Raw genomic sequence first — 24,120 nt, forward strand, 5'->3', positions numbered from 1 at the left:
CAGAATAGGAAACCTTGATTACTGTGGGTAGTACTGCTGTTGAGCCATATGACTTTGAGAATTCACTTATGTAACAAAAAAGATTGAATTGTCAAAGTTGATTTATATGAATCATAGATATTATCTAACACCATAATATCCTAATAATTCAAAAGATACAAGCAGAAACCAGGCACAAGTATAATATTTTTTTCCAGAGGGGTTTGAATGTATCATAGACAGCTTCAAAAAATGTCCCTTTATCCACATTTGATTAGATTTTGGTTTTGGATTAAGAGATGGGCTCCAGTGTATGCTATTTTGGTCTTGGAACACTTCAGTTTTATACTCCATTAATTTCATTAAAAGAAAAATTCTTATGTGATTATGTCATATTCTCTAGCCGTGCCCTCATAAAATTTTAAATTGTAGGTTTATTTACAATAGCAGTCTAGAAGACCACTAATATATCCTGCTGAAAACATTTTATGTAATAGATAGGTCCTTCCTAATAACTTTCTGTCAAGTAAATACAAAAGTATCATTGTTAGTATTGTCAAAGTGTGGTCATTATTAGTACCATTATTAGTACTGTCAAAGTATGATTACCAAACCAGTATCTAGTCAAAGTGTCATTATTAATATTGTCAAAGTGTGATCACCAGACCAGTAGCATCAATATCATAAGGGAACTTATTAAAAATACAAATTATTGGGCCCTATGCCAGGCCTACTGATTCAGAAATTTTGAGGATGAGACATCAGTCATGTTTTACAAACTTTCCAGTTGATTCTGATGCAGGCTAAAGTTTGAAAAACAATTTTAATAACTTTATAAAGAGATCTGGTGGGGGTCATTCATTTGTTCTAGCATTCTTCCCTGCAATCCCAGGGAAGAAGTGAGTTACACACCTGACAATAACCTTTTACTTTCCAGACTTAACCTATTTCTTTATATATCTGTAGATATATTTATATATAAAAAATGTTTTACGACTGATTTTAAAATGCCGATGGTAACAATATAAACATTATCACCAAAATCACCTTGGAGAAAAAAATTGTAGCAGTGCTGCCTTTTCCTAATGATACTTTGCAATTTGTTTCTTTTAGAATTTACTTCAAGGTAACTTTTAATCCAAAATAAAATGTGTCTTACTGCTTTGCAGTGCAACTGTTTTTCACCAAGTTTGACCTCCTAACACGCCCACCAGATTTGACTCTAAATGATTGGCTTTCTGAAAATTACTTGTATGTACATTGATAATCTACAGACATTAGAAATATTCTTAAATTGCTTAAAGGTAGTTTTAAGTATGAATTTCCATTTTCCTGCATTTGGAAATTAATTTTAAAATCAATCTTAAAACATCTTGCCTTGAGCAAGATCAGCATTTTTAGAATAAGCTTACTTTGAAATTACGCTTTTAAAAAATCAGTAATATTACTTTATAGTCATATATAATAAAGCATAAATTTGGCCCATCTCACTGGTCTCTACCACAGTTCTAGAAATAAGACCAAAATTTCTCTTTTTTAAAGAATCTTCTAAAAATCAACTTAGAACTGAACAAATAACATCCCTTTCATTCTTTGTTATTTAATAAAGAGGAATATTCCTTCAGATCATTAACTTGTAAGATCGAGGAAGAAAAGCCACATTTAGATCTCAATTTCCTTCTATATGACTTAGAATTTTTTGGTTACTAAAATTGGCTTGCTGGAAATCTTCCCTAGTTAGAGAAATTGATGGATGACAAAGATTAATTATGTTTTATCCAGATATTATATATCCCCTTGTGAACTTTTGGCACACACTTTGCGGCCAAGCTTTGCCTTATGACTTTGTTTTAGTATCCAGAAGCACTCGGCCTTTTATGAACACTGTAAAAAGACCTCAAAATTGGTTTTCAGCCACTTTGCCAAACAAAAGGCCTTGTACTGATGAACCCCTTTTGTTCATTTTAATTATTGAAGAACTGTAGTGGAATAATTATCTCAATCGTTTTGAAATTTTCTAAATGGTCCTGTTTGATTTGGGTCTAATTTGAATGAAATGTTTGTTTGTTTTTAACACTCAGAACATAAAGACCAGCATGTTGTTGGTATGCTTATAACCAGGAGTTAAGGAACCATTTTACCTTTATTCTCCTTTAAATTCAAGTTATTTTAAGTGTTTTGCTTCATATTAAGCAGAATAATTTTAGTGTAGCTACTTTACACATCGTTTATCAGAAATGCCAAAATACTGCACACCCACCTCATGATCAGATCCAAAAAGGTGAATATATATAATACTTATATTTGCTGTACTCAATGTTATCCTACTACCATTTTAATTAATGAATTTAGATTTTAGCAGGTGTGCTTACTAACTGTAGGTCTGTTAAGATTTATTTGACCTGAATAAGAGTGAGAACAGGGACTGTAATGTTGACTTCCCTGTGTGAAGTCTTTCTGGATGCTTCTTTTAGTGTTGAAATCAACAAACTTCTATGTACATTATTTTTAAAAATGCATATGCATAATATAAGGGTATACTTAACATAATTATCAAGTCATTTAATGGATTATAGACTCACAAGTGGGAATTGCTTTTTTCATTTTTAGTATTCTAACAACATTTGCTAGAGGGATATTCTGAATACTAGAATCTGTTAGAATAAAAGTGTTTTTCCTAAAAGTAAGCTTTCTTCACCAATTTTTTCTTAGCTACTAGCTTTTAGTTTATAATGAAGGATTCTTAGTGCTTATCTTAGTACTTTATAACATTACTAAAGCTTTAGGATAAACAACATATATCCCATCTCATTACTATAAAGTAATTAATTTTCTACTAAACTGTATGTCTTCTATGAATAAGATTAATTGAAAAGCAGAAAAACAAGCTTTCTTAGATTTGATAGATATTGATGAAACATGACCTTGTGAAATGTGTGTGTTTTGTTCCTAAAAGTTGTTGTTTTTTCATGTTGCATTACTACAAGAAGTAAAATCCAAAAAATACCTACTGCATGTTAAGCATTGCAAGACAGATAAAGCCCCTGTAGGTATGCAGCTTACCTTTTAGAGGGAGAAGATAGAGAAAGGTAAACAAATAATTTATAAGATAATTATAGGTTCATCATGCTAAAAAGGAAACAAGCAGAGTAATAATGTCCTTAGATCCAAAAGGAGGGCTACATCTCTGGCTCCATTTTGGCAGTCTACCAGTTGCACCCTCCCTACAGTTGAGGAGTTTAAAGTACCTGAATATGTGCCCATATACAGTCCATGCATTCTACCTCAGAGTCTGTAGATCTTCATATTTCCTGTCCCAGCAACCCTGAGCCCACTTCCATGCCCTGCCCAAGCTAATGACTGAAGTCCATTGTCTCAAGGGAAGTCCATTGCCTCAAGGGTAGACCACAGGAAGGGTGGCCAATATATTTGAGGAACACATGGATGCAGCTTGGAATATGCAGGAAGGAGAGTCTAGAGATACCACATACTAGGCTACATGAGGAGCATAAAGGAACCAGGAATGGGAAGAGAGACAAGCAGGCTTGCAGTGTAGGACCTGGGGAGACTTCTCCTATACTGCCATGTTCTAGTGCGGAAGTCTTGAAGTGAATATTTGACTTTCCAGGTTATTAGGGAGGTATATTTGTCAAAGTAATGGAAAAGAACATGTCACATTTAATGTTTTGTTAACTTGATATGTAAGTTTTACATATTTAGACATGTGACATTGGGCCCCACAAAGGCTAATGACATAATATATAGAAATATATTATTACCTCGTGAAGGTCACTTTAGATAGGATGGTCAGATAAAGTTTCTCTGAGGAGACACGATTCAAGTCAAGACCTGGAACATGAACTTGTAGAAGAAAACAAATGAGTTCTAACTAGAGGGTATTCCAGCTAGAGTAACTATGTCATACAAATGTATAGAGGATCAAAATCAACAATAACCAGATGCTTCAACTGCATAAAGAATCAAAAGAGGTCCTCAGAGGAAGGAATGAAATAACATAAGGATAGAGATCTGCAGGGACTAGATAATGCCCTATTATGCTATAGATAATAGCTTGGTTTTTAATCTAAGAGCAATGGGGCATTACTGGAGGGATTTAATGAGAGAATAGCAGGTTCTTAATTACATCTTTTTAAAGAAACCACATCTTTTTTCTTATGTGTAAAATGTATGTAAAGGGAGGATGGAAGCATGAAATCAGGTTAAAAGACTATTGTAGTGATCTGTGGAAGGAAATGATGTTTGCTTGGTCTTAACTGGTAAGAGTAGAGATAGACAGAAAGTGTATGTGTTGAGTGATGTTTTGCAAGTAGATCTAACATTTTCCCTGATGCATTGTATGTGGAGAATGAGGCAGGGAAAATAATCAAGAATGATTAAGATTTTTGGGTTGAGAACCTGGATGAATAGTAGTTACATTTACTGAAACAGAGAATGCTATGAGAGAAACACAATTTTTTAGGGAGATAGGAATTGAGAGTTCTATTGTGAACATGGTCAGTCTGAGATACTATTAGACAATCAAGTGGAGATTTCAAGTAGGCACTTGGATACGTCCAAGTCGAACTCAGGGGAACAATGTGGACTCTCCTTTTGTTTCGTGAACATACCACATGCTCCTTATGTCTCAGAGCCTTAGTTCCAGTTGTGCCTTTTGTTGGCAGTATTCTTTCCTACCTTTGCCTGGTTTCAGTCTCAGCTCAAATGCCAGTCTATCTAAATGGTTCCCTTATGGCCATTTTTATTCTCTATCTCAGTATTGTTTGTGTTTTGGGGTTTTTTTGTAACTTTTTTTTTTTTAGTTTGCAAACATTTTCCCTTTTTCTTCTCTTCATGAAGAGGGACATTGTTTCACTCACCCTATCTAGCCAATGCCTAGCACAGTGCCTGTCACGTGATAGATATTCAGTAAATACTTGTTGATTGAATGAATGAAAGAGCAGTTGTGGTTTGCTTAAAAGGAAAGACAAGGTGCTAGGAGTAGAACAGTATGAGAGATGATGGACTCCCCTTTCCCCCAAAGATTTGAGGGTTCTTGAGTAAGAGGAAGAATGGTTAATGTTTATTAAGCACTTATTATATGTTAGGCACTGACTGAGTACTTTATTAAGATCTCATTTAATATTTAGAACCACCCTATATAGTAGCTTCTCTTTTTATCTTTATTTTGCAGATAAGGAAGCTGAGACTGAAAGAGGCCATGTTGCTGAAAGTTACACAGCTAGTGCAGAACAGCCATATTTCAAGCTCAAGCAGTTTCGCTCCATAGCCTAGTCTCTTAACAAATACATAGAACAGAAGACTATTTCTGCAGTGCTGTAGATCATTGTAGTTTCCTTAGCCTTTGATGCTATTGAAGAGGATTCTGATAAACTCAGTGGGATAGTACATAATATTCCTCAGACGCCTCTTGCCAGTGTCAGGTTCCAACAGCCCAACAAAATGACACCACTGTGTATTCCTTGAAGCCTGGACAAGGGTCACTCCTTGCATATCTCTTCCTCATAAGACTACCACCCTATGCAGAATGGAATGGAAAGAAAACAAAAGAAAGCAGTGGAGAGAGGTCCTTGGGAGCAAGATCCCGATTCACTTCAACTCACAGGCAGGTCTCCTTTTTTCTGGTAGCCACTGGGGGCAGTGCCAAACCCATCTGATAGAGACCCCTTCTTCATAATGGCCAGAGTGTGTGAGGTATGGAGGACGGTGGGTAGATACCAAAGAATGAAAGGAAAAAGCCAGGAGTCTCATCTTTTTTGCTCTTTGAAGATAAAGGTACTGTCTAATCCCCCTTTCTTTTTCTTCTTGTCACTGGATGAGAAACTCCTGAGAGCAGAAACTATATTTTGCTTTCATTTTAATGAGCCCCTGTGCCTTTCACATCATGTTTGTTAAAGAATTCATCAGCACAAGGGATAAATCTATGACATAGTATTTAGAGGTGAATAATAAGATGTTTCTTGTAGGAATTTGATAGACTGTGTTGAACATACATATTTTTCTAGCTAGCTATTTTTAGTCACTCAGTTGCCAGAACCTGAAAAGGGTCTGTATCAGCATTTTTTCACTTGTTATCACCTGCATTGCTTCCTTTGGAGGGCATAACTGTTGGCTCTGAGAGTTTTTTAGTCAAGAAAAATGAGACATTCTAAAGTTGAGATGAATAAAAATGAGTTAGAAAACATTTATATGTGTACAGAAAATTATACAGCCTTTTGTTCAATTAATACTATCCTATAATAAACAAGTTTATTTTATAAGTAGGGAAATTGCATAGACATACATTAAAAATAAGAACCAATTAAAATCCTTTCTAGAATCATAGGATAAAATAAATTATACACATACACTATTTTATGTAGCTTGCAAATATAATGAAATATTTTCAAAGGTAATAATGTGTGTGTTTCCTAAATAAGAACCATTTGGGAAGAAAGTACTTTTGGATTATTTAGAATGAATTTATAGAACATTTGAACAAATACTCAGTTACTAAAAGCTTCTCAGATAGATTCCAGATGCGCAACTACTTTGCATACTTTTCAATAAGTTTTTTTTTTTTTCCTCTAAAGCAACCCTGATAACTTTAATGACAAAGCTGATCAAATTCTGAATAATTCTTGGATTATAAAAAGGTTCTATGGCTGAGACTTTGAGTGGAATAAATGTGCTGAGCCAGCTAGAGAGATAATGAAGCAGACCGAATGAAAAATTGTACATAAAAGAGAAATAGAGATAGCAAATATTTCTCAGTATAAGTAGTAGAAAAATCTCTGAGAATCATCTTATGTATTGTGACATTTTGTTAATTATTCTTTCTTTTTGTTGTTGTTGTTGCCCAGGCTGGAGTACAGTGGCCCAATCTTGGCTCACTGCAACTTCCACCTCCTGGATTCAAGCAATTCTGTCTCAGCTTCCCGAGTAGCTGGGATTACAGGGGCCCGCCACAATGCCTGGCTAATTTTTTTGTATTTTTAGTAGAAATGGGCTTTTACTATGTTGGCCAGGCTGGTCTCAAATTCCTGACCTTGTGAACTGCCCACCTCAGCCTCCCAAAGTGCTGGGATCACAGGCGTGAGCCACCACACCCAGCTAATTATTCTTTCTATGGATTATATGTTGGTCTTTGTGCATTAGCTCCAAAATACCATGTTGTCAATATGTTTAGAAATTCATCTGCTACAGGTATTAAATCTTTGTAGTGAGATGATATGTTTTTTTGAAGTCTGATTTAAATTTTGCCTTTTTTCTTTCTTTCAAACTATTACACTGGATGATTACTACTATCCCTTTGACCAGGGGCTGGACAAAGCTTGTATTTCCAGTATTTTTCGTAATTAAGTCCTCATGTTGAACCTGCACTACATTGGCTCTTGCTGAGAAATAGATTGTATTACTGTATTAGTCAATTGGCCTGTATTTAAGGTAGAATTATTTATCAAAAACAATGATTTAAGAATGAAAATGTTGAATTAAAAATATAACTTCAGTCACATGGAAGCAAGAACTTCTATTTCAGTTTTGAATGTTGGGGAGATATACAGGAATAGAATAAGGTTGTTCTTTACTATTAGCAGTATTTTCTTTTGGTGGGCATTCTTCCTGGAGAAGTGTGAATCAAAGGGAAGTGTTAATTTTTTTTTAATTATTATTATACTTTAAGTTTTAGGGTACATGTGCACAATGTGCACGTTAGTTACATACGTATACATGTGCCATGCTGGTGCGCTGCACCCATTAACTCGTCATCTGGCATTAGGTATATCTCCCAATGCTATCCCTCCCCCCTCCCCCTACCCCACAACAGTCCCCAGAGTGTGATGTTCCCCTTCCTGTGTCCATGTGTTCTCATTGTTCAATTCCCACCTATGAGTGAGAATATGCGGTGTTTGGTTTTTTGTTCTTGCGATAGTTTACTGAGAATGATTTCCAATTTCATCCATGTCCCTACAAAGGACGTGAACTCATCATTTTTTATGGCTGCATAGTATTCCATGGTGTATATGTGCCACATTTTCTTAATCCAGTCTATCATTGTTGGACATTTGGGTTGCTTCCAAGTCTTTGCTATTGTGAATAATGCCGCAATAAACATACGTGTGCATGTGTCTCTATAGCAGCATGATTTATAGTTCTTTGGGTATATACCCAGTAATGGGATGGCTGGGTCAAATGGTATTTGTAGTTCTAGATCCCTGAGGAATCGCCACACTGACTTCCACAAGGGTTGAACTAGTTTACAGTCCCACCAACAGTGTAAAAGTGTTCCTATTTCTCCACATCCTCTCCAGCACCTGTTGTTTCCTGACTTTTTAATGGTTGCCATTCTAACTGGTGTGAGATGGTATCTCATTGTGGTTTTGATTTGCATTTCTCTCATGACCAGTGATGGTGAGCATTTTTTCATGTGTTTTTTGGCTGCATAAATGTCTTCTTTTGAGAAGTGTCTGTTCATGTCCTTCGCCCACTTTTTGATGGGGTTGTTTGTTTTTCTCTTGTAAATTTGTTGGAGTTCATTGTAGATTCTGGATATTAGCCCTTTGTCAGATGAGTAGGTTGCAAAAATTTTCTCCCATTTTGTAGGTTGCCTGTTCACTCTGATGGTAGTTTCTTTTGCTGTGCAGAAGCTCTTTAGTTTAATTAGATCCCATTTGTCAATTTTGGCTTTTGTGGCCATTGGTTTTGGTGTTTTAGACGTGAAGTCCTTGCCCATGCCTTTGTCCTGAATGGTAATGCCTGGGTTTTCTTCTAGGGTTTTTATGGTTTTAGGTCTAACATGTAAGTCTTTAATCCATCTTGAATTGATTTTTGTATAAGGTGTAAGGAAGGGATCCAGTTTCAGCTTTCTACATATGGCTAGCCAGTTTTCCCAGCACCATTTATTAAATAGGGAATCCTTTCCCCATTGCTTGTTTTTCTCAGGTTTGTCAAAGATCAGATAGTTGTAGATATGCAGCATTATTTCTGAGGGCTCTGTTCTGTTCCATTGATGTATATCTCTGTTTTGGTACCAGTACCATGCTGTTTTGGTTACTGTAGCCTTGTAGTATAGTTTGAAGTCAGGTAGCATGATGCCTCCAGCTTTGTTCTTTTGGCTTAGGATTGACTTGGCGATGCGGGCTCTTTTTTGGTTCCATATGAACTTTAAAGTAGTTTTTTCCAATTCTGTGAAGAAAGTCATTGGTAGCTTGATGGGGATGGCATTGAATCTGTAAATTACCTTGGGCAGTATGGCCATTTTCAGGATATTGATTCTTCCTACCCATGAGCATGGAATGTTCTTCCATTTGTTTGTAAACTCTTATTTCGTTGAGCAGTGGTTTGTAGTTCTCCTTGAAGAGGTCCTTCACATCCCTTGTAAGTTGGATTCCTAGGTATTTTATTCTCTTTGAAGCAATTGTGAATGGGAGTTCACTCATGATTTGGCTCTCTGTTTGTCTGTTATTGGTGTATAAGAATGCTTGTGATCTTTGTACATTGATTTTGTATCCTGAGACTTTGCTGAAGTTGCTTATCAGCTTGAGGAGATTTTGGGCTGAGACAATGGGGTTTTCTAGATATACAATCATGTCATCTGCAAACAGGGACAATTTGACTTCCTCTTTTCCTAATTGAATGCCCTTTATTTCCTTCTCCTGCCTAATTGCCCTGGCCAGAACTTCCAGCACTATGTTGAATAGTAGTGGTGAGAGAGGGCATCCTTGTCTTGTGCCAGTTTTCAAAGGGAATGCTCCCAGTTTTTGCCCATTCAGTATGATATTGGCTGTGGGTTTGTCATAGATAGCTCTTATTATTTTGAGATACGTCCCATCAATACCTAATTTCTTGAGAGTTTTTAGCATGAAGGTTGTTGAATTTTGTCAAAGGCCTTTTCTGCATCTATTGAGATAATCATGTGGTTTTTGTCTTTGGTTCTGTTTATATGCTGGATTACATTTATTTATTTGCATATATTGAACCAGCCTTGCATCCCAGGGATGAAGCCCACTTGATCATGGTGGATAAGCTTTTTGATGTGCTGCTGGATTCGGTTTCCCAGTATTTTATTGAGGATTTTTGCATCAATGTTCATGAAGGATATTGGTCTAAAATTCTCTTTTTTGGTTGTGTCTCTGCCCGGCTTTGGTATCAGGATGATGCTGGCCTCATAAAATGAGTTAGGGAGGATTCCCTCTTTTTCTGTTGATTGGAATAGTTTCAGAAGGAATGGTACCAGTTCCTTCTTGTACCTCTGGTAGAATTCAGCTGTGAATCCATCTGGTCCTGGACTCTTTTTGGTTGGTAAGTTATTGATTATTGCCACAATTTCAGCTCCTGTTATTGGTCTATTCAGAGATTCAACTTCTTCCTGGTTTAGTCTTGGGAGGGTGTATGTGTTGAGGAATTTATCCATTTGTTCTAGATTTTCTAGTTTATTTGCGTAGAGGTGTTTGTAGTATTCTCTGATGGTAGTTTCTATTTCTGTGGGATTAGTGGTGATATCCCCTTTATCATTTTTTATTGCATCTATTTGATTCTTCTCTCTTTTTTTCTTTATTAGTCTTGCTAGCAGTCTATCAATTTTGTTGATCCTTTCAAAAAACCAGCTCCTGGATTCATTAATTTTTTGAAGGGTTTTTTGTGTCTCTATTTCCTTCAGTTCTGCTCTGATTTTAGTTATTTCTTGCCTTCTGCTAGCTTTTGAATGTGTTTGCTCTTGCTTTTCTAGTTCTTTTAATTGTGATGTTAGGGTGTCAATTTTGGATCTTTCCTGCTTTCTCTTGTGGGCATTTAGTGCTATAAATTTCCCTCTACACACTGCTTTGAATGCATCCCAGAGATTCTGGTATGTTGTGTCTTTGTTCTCATTGGTTTCAAAGAACATCTTTATTTCTGCCTTCATTTCATTATGTACCCAGTAGTCATTCAGGAGCAGGTTCTTCAGTTTCCATGTAGTTGAGCGGTTTTGAGTGAGATTCTTAATCCTGAGTTCTAGTTTGATTGCACTGTGATCTGAGAGACAGTTTGTTATAATTTCTGTTCTTTTACATTTGCTGAGGAGAGCTTTACTTCCACGTATGTGGTCAATTTTGGAATAGGTGTGGTGTGGTGCTGAAAAAATGTATATTCTGTTGATTTGGGGTGGAGAGTTCTGTAGATGTCTGTTAGGTCTGCTTGGTGTAGAGCTGAGTCCAATTCCTGGGTATCCTTGTTGACTTTCTGTCTCGTTGATCTGTCTAATGTTGACAGTGGGGTGTTGAAGTCTCCCATTATTAATGTGTGGGAGTCTAAGTCTCTTTGTAGGTCACTCAGGACTTGCTTTATGAATCTGGGTGCTCCTGTATTGCGTGCATATATATTTAGGATAGTTAGCTCTTCCTGTTGAATTGATCCCTTTACCATATGTAATGGCCTTCTTTGTCTCTTTTGATCTTTGTTGGTTTAAAGTCTGTTTTATCAGAGACTAGGATTGCAACCCCTGCCTTTTTTTGTTTTCCATTTGCTTGGTAGATCTTCCTCCATCCTTTTATTTTGAGCCTATATGTGTCTCTGCATGTGAGATGGGTTTCCTGAATACAGCACACTGATGGGTCTTGACTCTATCCAATTTGCCAGTCTGTGTCTTTTAATTGGAGCATTTAGTCCATTTACATTTAAAGTTAATATTGTTATGTGTGAATTTGATCCTGTCATTATGATGTTAGCTGGTTATTTTGCTCATTAGTTGATGCAGTTTCTTCCTAGTCTCGATAGTCTTTACATTTTGGCATGATTTTGCAGCGGCTGGTACCAGTTGTGCCTTTCCATGTTTAATGCTTCCTTCAGGAGCTCTTTTAGGGCTGGCCTGGTGGTGACAAAATCTCTCAGCATTTGCTTGTCTGTAAAGGATTTTATTTCTCCTTCACTTATGAAGCTTAGTTTGGCTGGATATGAAATTCTGGGTTGAAAATTCTTTTCTTTAGGAATGTTGAATATTGGCCCCCACTCTCTTCTGGCTTCTAGAGTTTCTGCCGAGAGATCCGCTGTTAGTCTGATGGGCTTCCCTTTGAGGGTAACCCGACCTTTCTCTCTGGCTGCCCTTAACATTTTTTCCTTCATTTCAACTTTGGTGAATCTGACAATTATGTGTCTTGGAGTTGCTCTTCTTGAGGAGTATCTTTGTGGAGTTCTCTGTATTTCCTGAATCTGAATGTTGGCCTGCCTTGCTAGATTGGGGAAGTTCTCCTGGATAATATCCTGCAGAGTGTTTTCCAACTTGGTTCCATTCTCCCCGTCACTTTCAGGTACACCAATCAGACGTAGACTTGGTCTTTTCACATATTCCCATATTTCTTGGAGTCTTTGCTCGTTTCTTTTTATTCTTTTTTCTCTAAACTTCCATTCTCACTTCATTTCATTCTTTTTTTTTTTTTTTAAGAGACTACCATTTTATTAGCTAAATTCTTTTTTTTTTTTTTTTTTTTTTTGGTGGGCAACTTTTATTTTCTGCTCTGCCACAGCCCTGCCCAGAGGTAGTGACCACAGAGCCCACTACTTGCACATTTGGAGGAATAGAAAAGAGAAAAATACAAAGAGGAGGGGAACAAAACTCATAGATGAATATATCAAAATATTTATCCCAACCTGATATACCTTGTAGATTGCCTTCAGCTCTAGATCTCCTCCTCCTCCTTCTTTTTTTTTATTTTTTATTTTTTATTTATGAAGTATTTATTGATCATTCTTGGGAGAGGGGGATATGGGAGGGTCATAGGATAATAGTGGAGAGAAGGTCAGGAGATAAACACATGAACAAAGGTCTCTGGTTTTCCTAGGCAGAGGTCCCTGCGGCCTTCTGCAGTGTTTGTGCCCCTGGGTACTTGAGATTAGGTAGTGGTGATGACTCTTAAAGAGCATGCTGCCTTCAAGCATCTGTTTAACAAAGCACATCTTGCACTGCCCTTGCACAGATTGTTGCTGTGTCTGTGTAGAAAGAGGTGAGCATAGGAGACTCCATTTTGTTCTGACTAGGAGAAATTCTTCTGCCTTGGGATGCTGTTGATCTATGGCCTTTCCCCCAACCCCTTGCTGTTTGAAACATGTGCTGTGTCAACTCAGGGTTAAATGCATTTCATTCATTTCATCTTCCATCGCTGATACCCTTTCTTCCAGTTGATCACATCGGCTCCTGAGGCTTCTGCATTCTTCACGTAGCTCTCGAGCCTTGGTTTTCAGCTCCATCAGCTCCTTTAAGCACTTCTCTGTATTGGTTATTCTAGTTATACATTCTTCTAAATTTTTTTCAAAGTTTTCAACTTCTTTGCCTTTGGTTTGAATATCCTCCCGTAATTTGATCGTTTGAAGCCTTCTTCTCTCAGCTCGTCAAAGTCATTCTCCGTCCAGCTTTGTTCCGTTGCTGGTGAGGAACTGCGTTCCTCTGGAGGAGAGGCACTCTGCTTTTTAGAGTTTCCAGTTTTTCTGCTCTGTTTTTTCCCCATCTTTGTGGTTTTATCTACTTTTTGTCTTTGATGATGGTGATGTACAGATGGGTTTTTGGTGTGGATGTCCTTTCTGTTTGTTAGTTTTCCTTCTAACAGACAGGACCCTCAGCTGCAGGTCTGTTGGAGTACCTGGCCGTGTGAGGTGTCAGTCTGCCCCTGCTGGGGGGTGCCTCCCAGTTAGGCTGCTCGAGGGTCACGGGTCAGGGACCCACTTGAGGAGGCAGTCTGCCCGTTCTCAGATCTCCAGCTGTGTGCTGGGAGAACCACTGCTCTCTTCAAAGCTGTCAGACAGGGACATTTAAGTCTGCAGAGGTTACTGCTGTCTTTTTGTTTGTCTGTGCCCTGCCCCCAGAGGTGGAGCCTACAGAGGCAGGCAGGCCTCTTTGAGCTGTGGTGGGCTCCACCCAGTTCGAGCTTCCTGGCTGCTTTGTTTACCTAAGCAAGCTTGGGCAGTGGCGGGCGCCCCTCCCCCAGCCTTGCTGCCTCCTTGCAGTTTGATCTCAGACTGTTGTGCTAGCAATCAGCGAGACTCCGTGGGCGTAGGACCCTCCGAGCCAGGTGCCGGATATAATCTCCTGGTGCGCCGTTTTTTAAGCCCATCGGAAAAGCGTAGTATTCGGGTGGGAGTGACCCGATTTTCCAGGTGCTGTCTGTCACCCCTTTCTTTGACTAGGAAAGGGAACTCCCTGACCCCTTGCGCTTCCCAAGTGAGGCAATGCCTCGCCTTTCTTCGGCTCGCGCATGGTGCGCGCACCCACTGACCTGCGCCCAGTGTCTGGCACTCCCTAGTGAGATGAACCCAGTACCTCAGATGGAAATGCAGAAATCACCCGTCTTCTGCATCGCTCATGCTGGGAACTGTAGACCGGAGCTGTTCCTATTTGGCCATGTTGGCTCCCAACCCAGGGAAATGTTAATTTAAGTCACACTTCTAATCACTCTGACTCACCTACTTTAGATCCAATTTCAAATATGTCCCTGTGCCCCATAAAGCCCTTTAAAGGGATAACTTTAGGAAGAAATGGCACAACCATTCAAAGCGATTTGGCAGGGGTTGATTGACATAATAAATAATGACCATCTGTACCCTGTAGCAGTCCACCAAGAAGCACAGTTAGTCCCCTGCAGCCTGGGCAGACTGCTGGTTGTCTTCAGCAGGTGAACAAAGGAGATGTTGCTTATTTGATAGTTGTTCACTTTATTTAAAATGACTACATTTGTGAGGCAAAATTCTAAAATTTAGGTTTTAACATTTTAAAACTAGTTAGATTTTATTGTCAGTTATTTTTATAGCTTTTGCTTATTACTGTATCTACTTGTGTAAAGATGTGTGATTTACATAGTGTTTTCATTATAGTACTATAGTAATGACAATTTTGTTGAAACCTTGTTTTTAAGTGATTTTATATTTTATAGAAAATTTGGTACAGAGTTATTGTGGGAAAATGGAATATTTGTCATTTATCTGGTGGAAATAAGTGGTATAGAGACCGAAGTTGAGTCATTATTTTTTTAGGTTACAGATTACATAAAGATTATACAAAATTGACTCATAACTCTGCCAGTTATATTAAGACGTAGTTGATTACAACTGTAAAGTTTTTTGTGATTTCATTTTTTGACACAAAAACTGTGAATGTGCAAAATGCAAAGCTTTAAATTAGATTATAATCTAATGAACGCAGTAGATGAGGAGCAATCTATAATTGATTTGCATAGAAATAATTTGAAACAAAGTATGTAAATCATAAGTTAAAAAATCTGTTAGGACTAGAACTTGAAACTAAAAATAGAATTTATATCCCATTGTGTTTCAATTAATTAAAATTGATTGCATCATTATCTCTGAACTTGAAGGAGTCATATGCATTGCTTTAAATAAATTACTCTATTTTGGGTAACAGTATAATTTGTTAGAAAGGACATAAGCTTCAGAGTCAGACATATATGGGTTCAAACATTGTTTCTGCCATTTGCTGTCAGAGTAGCCTGTCTCTCAGAACCTCAGAGTCCTGGCTTGATGGTGTCACTAACACCCCCAAGTTCAGTGATCTACTAGAAAGGCTCACATAAGTTAACATAAAGTTATACTCAAGGCTGGGATTTATTGTCGCAAAAGACTGACTCATGTAGGAACAGTAAAAGCTAGGTCAAAAGAGGCTTTCTTGCCCTATTTATAGCAGGAATTGTATGGCTAAGTCTTTCTATCTACAGACTGCAAGGCCATGTGTGATACCATTGCTCAGGAAATCCCATTTGAGTTTTGGAGTCCAAAGTTCTTACCAGGGGCTGATCACATACTTGTTAACAGGACCAGCCATGGTGAGGACTCCAAACCAGGTACCATGTGCATAGAATGGATATTTATGTTTACTTTAAACATGCGAACAACCTAGTTCTTCTTCTTGACCTGCCACTTCAGTCATTATGGACTAACATTACTCAGTAACTTTCGAACATGATGGTAGTTTAGTTCTCATTTTCACCAAAGGTCGTCAAGAGTATAGAGATGAGCAGAAACTGAATGAAACAGACCTACTTTGTTAAACTTTCGTCACAGAGTTATTGTGAAAGTTAAGGTAGAACTCTGGTTTTGGTTTTGCCTACATCCTTTTAGGCTTTCTTTATCTGAAAATGTCTTTATTTTCTATTCATTCTTTTTTTTTTTTTTTTTAATTAGAGACAGAGTCCCACTTTGTTTCCCAAGCTGGTTTAGATCTCTTGGCCTCAAGCAGTCCTCCTGCCTCAGCCTCCCAAAGTGCTAGGGTGAGCCACTGTGCCCAGCCTTATTTTCCATTCATTCTTGAAAGATGGTTTTACCACATTTACTATCTACAGTTGACAGTTATTTTCTTTCAACACTGGAAAGATACTGTGCTACTTTTGTCTGAACTGTGTGGTTTCAGAAGAGAAGTCTGCTTTCTGTGAATTGGTATACCCTGTAGGTAAAGTGATTTCTCTCTGGCTGCTTTCAAGACTCCTTGTTTTCCTTGTCAGAAGTTTGATTATGATGAATCTTGGCTGGAATTTACTTGTGTTTATCGTATTTCAGGTCCTGTCAGCTTCTTGTTGTAGATTTGTGTCTTTCGCCAAATTTGAGAAGTTTCAGTCATTATTTAAGTACTCTTTCAGCCCTACTCTTTCTCCTCTCCTTTTATCTCAGATTATACAAATGTGGGATTGCTTGCCTTACAGGTTCCTAAGGTTCTGTTCATTTTTTTTCACCCAATCTATTTTCTCTTTGTTGTTCAAATTGGGTAATCTATTGATCTGTCCTCAAGTTCGGTGATTAGCCTCTCTTATCTTCACTTTATTATTGAGCCCATTCAGTGAGTTTTAAAAATTTGCTTTGTAATTTTTAGTTATATACTTTTTATTTGGTTCTTCTTTTAATAAATTCTGTTTCTATGGTTGAGATAATCTATGTGTTTTCATATTTTTCAAGGGAATTTGTAAGTGATTGTTGTGCATTTTTCTGGCAGCTATAAAATCCTCGTCAGAATAATTCCAACATCTGATCCATCCCACTATTGGTTGACTATCTTTTCTCATTCAGATTGTGATTTTCTTGGCTCTTGATATGATGGATGATTTTTAATTGTACCCTAGACATATAATCTATTATGTTAGGACATCTTGGGTCCCATTTAAATCTTTCATTTTTGCAGGTAGTTACCTTGTTTAGGTTTAAGAGATAGGGCCTGGCCTGCTTTAAATGGTTTCAATGACAGTGCAATTTTTAGAGCTTTTTTGGTGTTATTTTGTTTTGTTGGTTTATCTGCTGCCACTGGGCTTCCTTCTAACTTGTTCATTTTATTGCTGCCTCTAGGAGTAGAAGGAATTCCCCAAGTCTGGGCTGCCAGGTGTTTCTCTGAGGAAGGGCATCTTAGGCCTATCGGATTGTTTGGTAGACTTCTCCTGCCTCTGGGGAACAGAGTACTTCCTGGGCTGGGGCCTTATTGTGGTGGGATTCTTTCTCCCGTTAGGCATGCTGCCCTGTCATCTCTGGCAAGGGAGATAGGAGTCTCAGTGCATGGAGACAAAGAGACTTCCCAGGATAGGTCTCATTTTGTGGCAGTGATTCTCTTGCCAATGCAACTGAACTGCCTTGTTATTTCTCAGTTGGGAAGTGAGATAACAGGCCCACAGAGACAAAGAGGCCTCTTAGGCTTGGTCGCTCATTTGGCTGGGATCTATCTTCCTGTTATTTCTGGGCCATACCAGTATTTCTTGGCGGGGCAAAGCAGTCTTAGGCCAGCTGGGAAAGGGAGTCTTCCCTTAGCTACTTATTGTTAGTTGGATCTCCAGTCAATCCGCTTGCAGGTGGTACTGGGCTCATTTGGTCATTTTGAGGACTGTCATATAATCCAGGGGAGGAATAGGCCTAACTGAGCTGCCTTCTATGGCTATGTTGGAAGTCAAACTGCCTTCTGTTGTGGCAGTAGGATGGAAGACATCCTGCCACTATTCTGTTCTCCCATTCCAGGAGTCCCAAACCAATTCACCCTCCTCATACCATCTTTCAGAGTTCCTTGTTTCCCTCTTGAATTATGTCCAGGGTTTATAGCTATAATACTCTCCTGTGGAAAGAAGCAGAGAGAATTATGCTTCTAGAACTTGTCCAATGACCATAGTATTTTAATTGTTTGTTTGGATGCTGGATAATATACATTATATATTTGTATAGTAGAACAAATGCTCACATTTTTAAAAAAAATTAAAGGGTTACACAATAAAGAGTATTTGGAGACCTCTGGTCTATCAGATTAAGTGAATACTTGATTCCTTGTTTAAGCTCCCCATGGCCTGGTTAGAAAGTACATTTCTAGTTTTTCACTGAACATTGCTCCCCTTTAAGAACTCTTTGCCTTCAGTCTTCTTGTGTATTCACTCTATCTAGAAGATTTCTACTTCTTTCTATGCTTTTGCCAAAGTTATTTTCTCCTTTTAGCATATCAGAATCATATCCATGTTCAAGACTTATCTCAAATACTACCTATTCTTTGAGACTTCTTCTGACTTTTCTAGCACAATATGGCTTCCTTTTCCTCTGAAATCCTTTATCATCACTTAGATTACTCATGTGACACTTGAAATGACATTTTGAACAGAGTGTAATCTAAGTTTATCTTTAACTCATCTGTTTGGAGACGAACTTTCCTAGAGAAGCGGTGCTACCAATGCTTAAATGTATCTATAACATATGCAATGTACGGAGCATAACTGCCATTTTACATGAGTCTAATGGAATATATCCTTATATACTGACAGTTCTATCTTAAAATTCCAGGTTCATATTCCTAGACTTACACCCCTTCTCTACCAGCGTAGTTAATACTGAGTCCCATAGGAGTGGTGGCTTCTGTGGGCTATGCCAGAGAGACTGCTGCATGGCAGACTGAGAGAAAGTTTGTTGGCAGTGAAGTAGAAAAATAAACTCTTTAGAGATGTTAGAGAGAAGAGAGCTAATGTTGGTGGAACTACGACAACCACTAATCATAGGTTAGAAAAGAAACTATGTTTCTTTTACACAGGTATTCTTGCCCAACTCCTACCCTTCACCCAACACACTTACATTTCCTCCCTGTGCCTCATTTTTTCACTCAACAGGTAATAGCTTACCTTATTGGTTGCCCCCACTTTCCTGTATTACATCTCTTTTTCCTTCTGTTCCTTGTGCTTCTCAAATTAACTACTACTTGCATTTGGATCCTTGTCTCAGGGTCTGCTTCTGAGAGAACCCAAACTAAGACAGGGACAGTCTGCTACCTCACATCCACAAGTTACTAGAACTAGATTCAGTAGCATCAGCCAACTCCCCAGAAGGGCAGTTAATCCATCTCATTCATTTCTTCTTTTCTCTGTGTCACTCACGAATCAATGAATAAAAATAAGTATTATTTGCTTAGGCAATTAGAAGGTACACTGTGATTTCATGGGTTTGTAAGGCCACCAAAATCTTTATATGCAGCCCATATCTTACAGTGATTACCAAAGTGCATAATTTATATCTCCAGAATATCTCTAAAATAAGAGAATTGATAAATAGGAAAAGTGGATATTTTTCTTTTACCGTAATCATGATATTTTAATACTCAGGAATTAACATAAAGAATAGAATCCAAATATTAACATGTCAGGAGTCTAAGTCAATCTGTTGTAGCTTCAAGATCAGGGAAATTTAACCATTAGTTTTGAACACAGGTCTGCAGATTTTTCTGTATGGTCACAGATCACTTGCAAGCAAATGAAATGTCAAATATAACTCTGTCAACTCTATTCATTCCTATTGTAATACATCTTTTATGTCTTTGCCTTATTTCTACTGATGATTTATACTTAATTACAACTTTTATTTTCATTCATTAACCTGTGAACTGATAAAGCTACTATTCCTATTTCTTGGAAGAGACTAAGAGGCAGTCTGCTTCCATTTTTTCTGTTTTTTCTCTATATTTGAGAAGGTTGCAAAAAGTCTCCTTTCCCCTTTACAAAAAACAGAGCAAAGATAGAGACCAGAAATATGTAGTATAATCACTTTAGGAGAAACCAGCTCTGGAGCAGTTGTTAAGGAGCGAGCTGCAGCTGTCTTTGGCCATATCTTCTGAGTGTGACTTTTCTTTCCTTTGGATAGAAGGGGAGAAGGAGAAAAGTCAGTAAAAATAAAGGCAAATGCAGAGTTTCAGGCTCTTCAGCAACTCCCCGTTCTCCAACTCTGCATTACTCAATGTCCATGTTCCCAAATTTACTTTTGACTTGCCCTCTGAAACCATTTCAGAGGCATAAGTAAAGCTTTAGCATCATCGTATAACTGATATTGAATGTCTTTCTCAGCCACTTAGCAGCCTCCTTAGGAATATTCCATTTAATACCTAAGGGGGAGAGGGTTGGTAGTTCTACCCCGTCTTTATCCAATTTAACAGATTGGGAGTTTGCCTCTCTATCAACACTTCTGCAGACTATCCACAGAAACGGCAGGTACCAAATTCTGATCAAAGTAGTCACTGAATTCTCCTCGGGCATTTATCCCTGCCTCTTACAGACTGAGTCACATGACTTTTTTTATTACTTAAATTTTTACTTTTAATTAACAAATAATAGTTGTATATATTTATGGGTATGAGTACAATGTGATGTTTTGATATATGTATATATTGTGGAATGATTATATCAAGCTAACTAACATATCCATTACTTCACATAACTTATTTTTGATAGTGAGATTATTTAAAATCTGGAGCTTTTTGTAGCAATTTTGAAATAGAAATACATTATTATTAACCATGGTCACTTTGCTGTGCAATAGATCTTGGAAACTTACTCCTCCCATCTAACTGAGACTTTGTACCATTTGGTCAACTTATCTCCATTCCTCAACCCCTCACACCTTCTGTTTCTGCTGACCAACATTCTGTTCTCTACTGTTCTTTTTTTTTTTCTGTCTATAACTTACACTGGATAATTTTTGTAGATCTATTGATCAATTATCTAAGGACACTGAAATTCAACTTTGATATGACAGGCAGTGAGCCAGTTTGGTCTGCAGACTTAGTTTGCCAATCCCTAATTTGGTTCAATCCATGATGGACATGTTTAGAAGGTAGGCTTACTTCTTTTCATTTCCAGGTTGCTTTTTCTACCACAGTGTGGTATGTTTGGGGTTTATTAAAAGCCTGGGGTATTTTATCAGAGCCTCTTCTCCTTGCAGGCCCTGAACTTTCTCTGTATTTTTTAACCTATTGGCTTCTGCTTTCACAATGACCATGTGCATTCAAGGGTAAAAGTAGCCCATAAATCCTTGACATGGCTTCTTTTCTTAACCTAGCTTTAGTCTGTCAATACTTCACTATTTTAGTAGCTCTCCAGTGCCTTTAAATGGATGTTTAGGGGTTTTCTTTGTTTGGTTGTTTTTTCTTTTTGTGTTTTTGTTTCTACATTTCATCCTGTTTTTTCAGTGGTTTGCACTGCAAGGATTGGGCTGAACTGCCTAGGTTATCATTGTCTAAAGTGGAAAAGCTGTCCAAGAATCAGTTTGCAACTTTAAAATAACTTTCCTGACTGCCAGATGGCACTCTTAGAAGAATAACATTTGCTTATATATATATATAGGGTGTGGGGTGGAGAATTAAACCCCAGAACTGCTAATCAAATGGAAAGTACAGCTCTTTTATTTTTTATTAAAAAATGAATTTTATGGATGTATAATTTATATAAAATAAAATTTTCCACAGGTTTTAAATATATAGTTCAATGAAACACCAAGAAATTGAACTTTTTTTTTTTTTTTTTTTTTTTTTTTTTTTTTTTTTTTTTTTTTTTTTTTTTTTTTACGGAGTCTCGCTCTGTCGTCAAGCTGGAGTGCAGTGGCGCGATCTTAGCTCACTGCAACCTCTGCTTCCCAGGTTCAAGCGATTCTCCTGCCTCAGCCTCCCGAGTAGGTAGGACTGCAAGTGTGCGCCACCACGCCCGGCTAATTTTTGTATTTTTAGTAGAGATGGGGTTTCACCATTTTGGCCAGGAATAGAACATTTTTATAACCCCCCGCAAAGTTGCTTCTTTCACTTTTGCAGTCAGTCTTTCTCAACTCCTGCCCCAAGCAACCACTTCTCTGATACCTAGCATTATAGATTGTCCTTCTCTAGAATTTTATGTAAATGGAATTAGTATCTATGTATGTAAAGTTTGTCTAGATTTATTAACTCAGCAAAATGATTTGCAAGTGCTCTGTTGTATGCATCTGTAGTAAGTTCCTTTTTATTGCCGAATAGTCAGTTGCCCGAATGTACCAAAATGTGTTTATCAGTTTTCTTTTTGATGGACATATGAGTTGTTTCTAGTTTTTGGCTATTACAAATAGAGCTGCTTCCAGCATTTTTTGATGAATCTTTTTGTGGATATGTTTTCATTTATCTTTGGTTAATTCCTAGGAGAGCAATTTGAGTCATAGGATGTGTATGTTTAACTTTATGAGAAACTTCCAAATTATTTTCCCAAATGCAAAAATGCTTTTTTTGCATTTGGGAAGAAAATGCTTTTGCATTTTCACCAGCGATACATAAGGATTACAGTTGCTCCACACCCTCACAATCTCTTGATATTGTTAATCTTTTTAATTTTAGTATCTTAATGGGTACGAAGTAATGAAGTACTATCTTATTATGGTTTGTATTTGTATATCACTGGTGACTAATGACGTTAAGTGTCTCTGATGTTCTTACTGGCTATTTGTTCATCATCTTTTCTGAACTTTTTTTACACAATTTCTTGAGCTGGGTTCTTTGTTTTGTTGTTGAGATACGAGTTTTGTATATGTTCTTCATACAAATGCTTTATCAGATAGAAATTCAGTATTGCAAAAATGTTCTCCCAGGTTGTATTTTGTCTTTTCATTTTTTAAATGATGCTTTTGAATCAATGTTTTCAATTTTGATGAGGTCCAATTTTCATTTCTTTTTTATAGTTAGTGTTGTTTTGTGCTTCTCTCAGAAACCTTCGCTTACCCACTTGATCATGACGTTATCCTCCTAAGTTTTCTTCCAGGATCTTTATAGCATTAACTTTATATTTAGGTGGAAAAACTATGCATAAAAACTATTGCATTTTAAAAATCAGTGTTGTCCCTTTGTTTACCTAACAGAGAGTGTTGGTTGAGTGTTTGCCACATGGTATTTCAGAAGGTAAAGCACTTCAAATAACTGTCCAGGACATTTTAAAGTCATAGTTAGGGTGAATTTTTACTTCAAGATGTCTGATTACTTGTTACAACTCATAGATCATCATTACATTTCAATCTGTCTTTGTAATGAGGGGAAAACTACACTCTAACATTAATAAGAAACCTAACTCATAAATAAAATATATCAACCAGGATACTCTTCCTCCAACTCTTCCTTCCTACTCCCCTCCTTTTTTTCTTCCGTTCCTCTCTTTCTTTCCTTTTTATTCCTCCCTTCCTTTTATCTTACTTTTTTCCTTTTTCCTTCCTTCATTAAAAAGCATATTTTTTCTTACATTACGTATTGTGGCATTTCATAGTTGAGCTTTTTTTAGATGATAAAATATCCTCTAGTAATCAGTTCTTGAGATCAGATAATGAGATGCTCTCTTTCAATGATATGTTTGCATCACTGGCCTTATGCACCCTAGTGATATTGTAATTGGTGTTTGTTGCTTTATTATACCACAGGAGATTACTTGGGAAAGATATGGGACTATATGAAGTGTCATAGACAGCTATAACTCATGGCTCATTTATATGTGGAAAAATTAGCTCTTAGTAATATGATTTGAGTAGAAAAATAATTTCTAAGATTAAATGAGAACTGAAAATTTTGCATTGTAAAATCAAACTCCCTCATGTACTTATGACAGCTTTTTGAAATGACAAATAATAGCATAACATAAACTTTATGGTTGGTGGAAAGTACATGCTGTGTTCTAATTACAGGGATACTATCATTTCAAAGGCTGAGATTTCTGATAGAATTTGGCTGTAATGTAGACTTTAATATCCTATTGTGTAGTATCGTTTCTTAAATTTGTTTTACAGCATCTTGGGGTTATAACTTCTTAGTGTGCTGTTGATTGAATGGTCTGAATGAAATATCCCTTTAGGTCGACCTTCCACTGGCTCAAATGCAACTTCAAGAAGTGTACCCTTGCT

At 37.3% G+C, this 24,120-nt stretch overlaps 1 protein-coding gene across 13 annotated transcripts in view; it reads left to right on the forward strand.

Moving 5' to 3' along the window:
• Positions 1-24,120, forward strand: part of FER (FER tyrosine kinase) — a 461,370-nt gene that overhangs the window by 272,786 nt on the left and 164,464 nt on the right. The gene's annotated exons all lie outside the window — the stretch shown is intronic.

The sequence above is a fragment of the Pongo pygmaeus genome, chromosome 4 (genome assembly GCF_028885625.2).
Source record: "Pongo pygmaeus isolate AG05252 chromosome 4, NHGRI_mPonPyg2-v2.0_pri, whole genome shotgun sequence".
Lineage (NCBI taxonomy): Eukaryota > Metazoa > Chordata > Mammalia > Primates > Hominidae > Pongo > Pongo pygmaeus.